The sequence below is a fragment of the Arabidopsis lyrata genome, assembly GCF_000004255.2.
Source record: "Arabidopsis lyrata subsp. lyrata unplaced genomic scaffold ARALYscaffold_4, whole genome shotgun sequence".
Classification (NCBI taxonomy): Eukaryota; Viridiplantae; Streptophyta; class Magnoliopsida; order Brassicales; family Brassicaceae; genus Arabidopsis; species Arabidopsis lyrata.
Genome location: NW_003302552.1, coordinates 7,088,035 through 7,094,665, shown reverse-complemented (window position 1 = coordinate 7,094,665; position 6,631 = coordinate 7,088,035). Strand labels below are relative to the sequence as shown.

Sequence of the window (6,631 nt, the reverse complement as noted above, 5' to 3'; positions counted from 1 at the left end):
TTAGAATAGTGTGTGTTGTCCCACTATCTGGTATGCAAATTTCTTGAGCCATTTCCTTGGAGATTGTTTCATCCATTTCTGTGATTAAGATAAACATCAATAAAAAGAAAGTAAATTTTATTCATAAAAGGAAAACACACAATAATTATACATTAAATTGTTGTTAAAACAACATTATTTTTCAAAATAACAAAAGCATAATATTATATATATGACATAACTAGAGACTATTTCAGCAGTCTCAATACAAGCTCTCTAGTTAACCGCAAAAGCGGTCTAATCCAAATCATTTGCAAAGGAGGGAGAATCGAGATACGATGTATCCTCGAAGTTTTCTGCTAAATTGACTTCTTTCCCTTTTCCTTTCGTGGAATTCATTTACAACTTACAAAGATGTGGAGGAGTTCGACACGTACGGGCCCAATGTCCCTTAGATCCACATCTATAACACACATTCTCACTCTTCTGGGTGGAATTTTCTTGGTGTTCCTTCCCTTTTGAATCATTTTGAGGACGAACCCATTTGAACGACCCCCTTCCACGTGAGTTGTAATTTCTTCCACGCCCACGATTAAAACGACCACCACGACCCCGATATGATTGATTCCCTTTCTCGGGATAGTTTACATCCTTTTTCTCCGGATTTTTTACATCCGTTGCATTCACTTCAGGGAATGCTTTGGTTCCTGCAGGCCGAGCATTGTGGTTTTTGATGAGAAGTTCATTATTCTTCTCTGCTATCATAAGCGCCACAATCAGCTCGAAAAACATTTTGTACTTGTAGTTCCTGTATTGTTCTGCAAGAACATAGTGCTCCTTATGGAATGTAAGGTAGGTTTTATTGAGCATTTCGTCTTCGCTCACTTTCTTACCACAGTATTCCAACTGAGCCACGATTCTTAACATGGTAGAATTATACTGTGCTACCTTGTTAAAATCTAGGAACCTCAAATTTGCCCATTCGTCAAGGGCATGTGGGAGAGTTATTGCTTTCTGGTTGTCAAACCTATTTTTTAAAGCTTTCCACAACTCCACGGGGTCTTTTACATTTGCATAATCATGCATCAGATTTTCATCTAGATGCTTTCTTAGAAAAATTATCGCCTTTGCCTTTTCATTGGCAGGTGATTCATTTTTCTCTTTTATCGTCTCCAATAGATTCTGCGAATCTAAATGAAGTTCCACATCAGTGGTCCATGCTATGTAATTTGCTCCAGTGATTTGAAGAGCTTGGATCTTAAGCTTTTCAATGTTTGCCATTTGTTTTCTAAAAATAAAAACATGGAATATTATTAGAAATCTTTATTTAATTTATTTTAAAATATATTTAAAATGAACCGTTTACATTAATAATGCAAGCGATTACAAAAAGAAAAAGCGTACAAACAAGTAAACTAATGGTCAAACGAAATTCTTGCGGAGTAAAATCTACAACGCAAAGATTATAGATACACATAATAATGATTCCAAAAACAAATATTAAAAATAATCGAAACATTCTTCAAAACTTCAAAACTTCAAAATTCTTCTTCTTTTTTCGGAGAGATTTTTTTAGAGAGATGAAAAATTTTGTTTTGATGAAATGAATGAGAAAATGAATGAATTTATAGATTGAAAAATACTATTCCTAGCCGTTGGAAAAAGTTGAATTTTTTTGAAAAATTTTTGAAATTTTTTTTTGAGACCGTTGGCGGAAAAAGATTTAAACAAAAAAAATTAATCTGAAAAATTAGAGATCAATAAGATAAAAATTATCGACTCAGATAAAAATATTTATACAGGTGAATAAACCATAATATAAACAAATAATTCACAGTGATATTATGGTGACGAATTATCCACATAGAAACAGTAAATATATATGTGGCGGCTCAGCCGACCGGTAGCAGAAATAAATATTTAAAGCAGTGCATAAAATTAAGGCGGCTCAGCCGACCGGCAACAGAAATAAATATCTAAAGCAGTACATAAAATTAAGGCGGCTCAGCCGACCGGTAGCAGAAATAAATATTTAAAGCAGTGAATAAAATTTCAGGTGGCTCAGCCAACCATTAACAGAAAATAATTAATTATGGTGCATGAAGTAACATATATATACATATATAGTTTCTTTTATTTATTTATATAATTTTCTTTTCTCTTTTTTTTTTTTCTCATATTTTTTCTTTTAACGAGGCGACATACCGCCCGGTATAATACCGTATTTTTTTCAGCGATCATAGAGTGATCGTGCTGATAACGTGTTATAAAAGAGTATTTGATTTTATGGTGGATATATAAATATTTAATGAAGAGAAAATTATACCCGCAGAAAGATCGGGATACTGAATAATAAAGAGATGAGAGGGAGAGAGATTATTACTTCTCTTATAATTGAAGTAATGCGAGTTGTGAAGGTGTGAATTACATCGAACGATTTCGATCGTTTATATAGAGGTAGAAAAGATAAGTTACTATGCTGCATAGTGACGGTGGGCTCCATACAAAATATTATTTTACGATCGTTTACACATGTGTATTTGATGTTGCAGCTTTCCTTAACTTTTACAACAGTATGTATATTTATAGGCTAAAATATTGTGTTTTGAAAATCTCGGGATTCAATGATAAGTTTTTTTTGATTATTTTATTAAAATTTTAAATAACATAAAATCTACACGTGCGTGGACACGAGTACTTACCTAATATATACTCCCTGTACATTTTAGGATGAGATAAAAATCTGAAAAGTTATATATTAAATAAATACTATAAAATAATTGATCTCAAATATTTTAGGATGAGATAAAAATCTGGAAAGTTAAAGATGTGAATCATAAAAAAACAAATGGCTAGTATTAGTGCCTCTCCCCACCTCATGCATTGGGCAGATTTCTTTTGCACATTCTTTTCTCTGATTGGTCCATATGGGTCCGACTCTTTTCCCTTCTCATTTTTCAATGAGTTGAATTTTAATTAAATACCAAAAACATTACATTAGTGAAATACTATAATTCAACAACCCCATAGGAAAAAAATAAATCAACAACTTCATTATACTCATTTAACTGTTGAATTTTTTTCATTCGACACTCCTATTGTAAATTGTTTTAAATCCACAAAAAATAGTTCATTAGCCTAATTAACTTAATTAACTGTATTGTAGAAAAGGGATCTCAATTCTGGATAAAGTGGTTGCTTGTTCTTCGGGTGGATTTACGTATGCCACTAGACCATGGTCATTTCTCTTTCTCCTTTGATTTAGGGGGTGATTAGTCATATATCATAGTTTTTTAAAATATTATTTCTAGAGTCTTTTTAGAGTCTTTTTAAGTATTTACGTGATCATGATGAATTTGGAGATAACAGAGCATTTTGGAGCAAAACCAAAGAATAAAGGTTGAAGAGACGAATTTGGAGTCAGACCAAGTCATTAGTGTCGATCAACATAGTTGGTGTTGGTCGACACTGTTCGCGGCCCAAGAAAAGTCTCGAGTATTAACAAGTTTTGAAGATTCTAGAATTGCCGAAAAGACTTCTTTATTTGCAATATTAGTCCATGTACATTTTTGAGAATATAAATAGATTTTTGGGTCATTGTTTTAGATCTATCAAGCTTATCTTGCTTTTTTACTTTGTGTTCTCTGAAAGCTTGAACCCTTTAGATGATAATTGGAGATAACTTTTCTTTCAGAATTCAAAACCCTGTAGAGAGAAGATCTTTCTAAACTATGTTCTCTTCTTGTTTTTTTTTTTATGATTTCTACTTCAATCATGTTTTGTGTTTCCATGATTATGTCTAGGTAGTCTTCTTGTTAGGCTTAGGGATTCTCAATAGGGATTTGGATGAATAGTTAGATTGATTACTTGTTAGGATAAAACTATAGAGTTCTTCACTTTTGATTGATCTTAATGCTAATTCTATAGTAGGTAACTAGAATTTGATGTTAGGATAATAAGTTAGCCACAAGAGTGCGCTTATTTCTTGAACTATCTTAGGTGGGCAAAAGTAGCTATTCTCAAATAGGTTTGGTTTAGATACTTCTGTGAACAAATCAAACCTGATCGTGAATACTCGTTTAGTATAAGGAATTTACAAACGAGAGTTGAAATTCCGATTATTAGACATAGATACATACGAGAGTTTGTTGATTATAGTTTTGTGATTTGAGTTCTAGAACGGTTCTTAATTAATCCAAACAATATTGATATATCTACAATTCTGATACTTCCTGAGAAATTCCCTAAGCCTGACGTTTTTTCCATCTTATTTACAACTCGATTTAATTGTTTTTTCTTGTTTTAAATTACAATCTTTCTGTTTGGCTTGTGTGAACAAAAGAATTTTGTGAATCCGACTCTTAAGTACTACGACGATCTCTTTATTTGAGAGAGTTACTTGAGATCAATTGGATCCATATCAATTAGCGCGTGACTTTGAAAACTTTGGGGACATTTTAAAGTATTAATAGTTTTTTTTCTACCAATAAGGTTTTTTTTTTGTAAAGTTCTCACAACCACTTGTTTTCCTATTTTATTTGATGTCTCAAAATCACGTCTTTAAAACTTATTCTTAAAAAACTTTCTTTTTTCATCACCAAAAAATAATTGAAACTTCTTTATAAATTTACATACATTTTATCACATAAACATTTTAATAAATTAATTATTATCATTTTTTTCTTTTCTTTTGAGATCTATTTCTACTCATAATCATTTTTTTCATTATCACCATATTATTGAGAATTTTTCATTTATTTATAAATTTTTGTATTTTTCTAAATTTTCATTATTAATAAATTTATTTTGTTACTGTATTGCGACATGAATTAATATTTTGGATAATATATATATATATATATATATATATATATATATATATATCTATATATATATATATATATATTTATTTATTTATAAAAAATATCATAATAATAAAATAATATTTGCAACTTCTACAGATTTTTTTTACAAAAATTTTCACATTCAAAATTTCCTATAGAAAAAAAAAATCATAGTATTACTAACTAAACAAAAAAAAAGCTATGAAAAATATATAATGGAAAGACGTAACTATAAATGAATAAATGCATTTTTAAAAATATAACTATAAACTGAAAAGAGATGACTGTAATTAAACAAACACAACCGTAAATAATTCAACGAAAACTCAAGAGAAAATTAAATAAAAAAAACACAACCGTAAAAAAGATAACCGCCAATATTTAAACGAAAGGTTGCGATAAAAAGACGCAACCGTTCAGAGGCGCAAAAGACATTTATTGAGATTGCTATATAGATTAATTATTATCATTTTTTTCTTTTCTCTTGAGATCTATTCCTCCTCATAATCATTTTTTTCTCATTATCAACATATTATTGAGAATATATTCATATATTTATAAATTTTGTATTTTTCTAAATTTTCATTATTAATAAATTTGTTTTGCTACTATATTGTGACATGAATTAATATTTTGGATAATATATATTTATAACTAAAAAAATTATAATAATTGAAACTTCTACAGAATTTTTTTACGAAATTGTTTTTTACATTCAGAATTTCCTATATAAAAAAAAATTGTTACCAATCGTTTTTTCTTTTTCATCTAAAATTTTATTATTGAAGCTTGTTTTGGTACCAATGTGAAATACAAATCCCAAACAAGGGAAGCTAAGCCGACGGACGAAAGAAAAGTCTTCGGGAAACTAAGCCGGAAGAAAACGTGAATTCTCCGAAAACTAAGCCCTATGTAAAGGAAACATGAACACATTACAAACAAAAAATTTTAAAGCTGAAATCGAAAGAGATCGAAACCAAAATCTAAGGAAGCATACAAACTTAAATCCGAAGAAAACACTTGACATAAGCACCAAAGAAGACCTTTTCTTTAGAAGAACTTGAGAATGCGATTTACCAATGCTACCCACGGCCAACCAATCGATAACATCTGCTTCTTCCCATCATGATGAGAGATGATCTCTCAAAACCAAGTAACCAAGACTTCATAACCCGACAAGTAAAGGTCAAAACTGATCCTCATAAAACACTTCTGGATGCGGCGGAGACGTTGGTCTGTCATGGAGCGCCTAGATAAAAGCCTAAAAAAAGCAATCTGATCACAAAAGATGCGGAAATGCAAAGACAGGGAGCGAAACCTAACCATCTCGATGATCCTTGCTCAGGGGAACAAAAGGACTCAATCGATCATGTTAACATCCCACAGCGACCACCAAAGAGAAGACAACACCTGAAAACTTATAACCAAGCACAAACTTCACACAAAAAGGCCTCAGCTTAGAAAGGAGACGAACCACATGGACTCTGGTGGCTGAGACAAGGCATTAACGAGCGAGCAGAAAGACAAAAGTTTGGTGAAGGATGATGAGTGACCACACACAAACCACGCCGGCGGCATCAAATCGATGGAGAACACAAAAACGAGAATTAGATCTGGGTCAGGGAATAGCGAAAACTATGGCTTTATTATAGACTAAGCACACCGTCGATCAATCAAATCCGGCACCAACCTCTTCGCAGAAGCCACCAAACACACATATCTACCCACTTGACCGCTTCCGCAGAGACTGCAACATCAAACCCGAAACACACATATCCCAAATATTCTCGAGTATTTACGAAACAAAT

General features: G+C 31.5%; 1 long non-coding RNA gene across 1 annotated transcript; it reads right to left on the bottom strand.

Moving 5' to 3' along the window:
- Nucleotides 1-5,689: 5,689 nt before the first annotated feature.
- On the bottom strand, nucleotides 5,690-6,622 carry LOC110228887. Its single transcript, XR_002332372.1, has 2 exons — nucleotides 6,514-6,622; nucleotides 5,690-6,314 (listed from the first exon to the last, which is right to left on the bottom strand). It is a non-coding gene; the product is annotated as an uncharacterized LOC110228887 (long non-coding RNA).
- Between the last annotated feature and the right edge of the window lie 9 nt (nucleotides 6,623-6,631).